We start from the raw sequence: 845 nt of genomic DNA, 5'->3' as shown, positions 1-845 counted from the left end.
ACAGCAGTGGGTGCAAACGCGAAAGAGGTGCACCTATACCTTGGTGCACCTATTTTCCCTCCGGACCGTCTCACTTGAAGAAGCCCCGATTGTCTGGGCCAGAAAGCTTAAGAAGGAAATGAGCTTAGGAGTACAGAAGAAGAAAACTGTGCTCAATCGAGATAGAGAAAATCTTAGCATTCTTCTCCCAGGCATACCATAAATCAGGACTGCACAACTTCAGACCTCCAGCTGTTGTTGGACTACAGATCCCATCATCCTCAGTCACAGTGGCCAATACTCAGGGATGATGGGAGTTGTGGTCCAACATCTGTAGGAGGGCTGAAGTTCTACAGCCCTGCCATAAATAGTACATTCAATCCAGTATCCTGTTTCCCACAATGATCAGAAAGATGTTTCTGGGAAACCCACAAACAGGACATAAAGGCAAGAACCCTGGTGTCATGACCCTATCCCTGAGCAGTAGCATGGAAGGGGGATCCTGAAGTGGCAGGGAGCAGTCAGGTTGGATGAGTCAGTCACAGGCCCAGGTCCAGCCCTAAACCCTGACACCAGACTGAAGTCAACACCTGTCAACTGGAAGATCCTGAAAGTTCTCAGAACTGGAGACTGCATCAGCAGACACAGAGTTTGAGCCCCTGCCCAATGAACTGACCTCTTTCACACCCCATACCTAATGTCCCCCCAGGGCTTGCATAATAGAACCAGCAATTGGTCAAGAGGGATGTAATGGAGTGGAGGAGAGGTCCACCACTGTAAAGGACTGCCCCTTTAAATCTCTCTGTTCTCTGGAACAGCCTGGAAGTGTTTAAGAGCTTGATGCAGTTTAAGTGTTTAAGTCTTAA

The sequence above is a fragment of the Hemicordylus capensis genome, chromosome 1 (assembly GCF_027244095.1).
Source record: "Hemicordylus capensis ecotype Gifberg chromosome 1, rHemCap1.1.pri, whole genome shotgun sequence".
NCBI lineage: Eukaryota > Metazoa > Chordata > Lepidosauria > Squamata > Cordylidae > Hemicordylus > Hemicordylus capensis.
The sequence above is the reverse complement of the archived record's forward strand: the minus strand, read 5'-3'. Positions refer to the sequence as shown.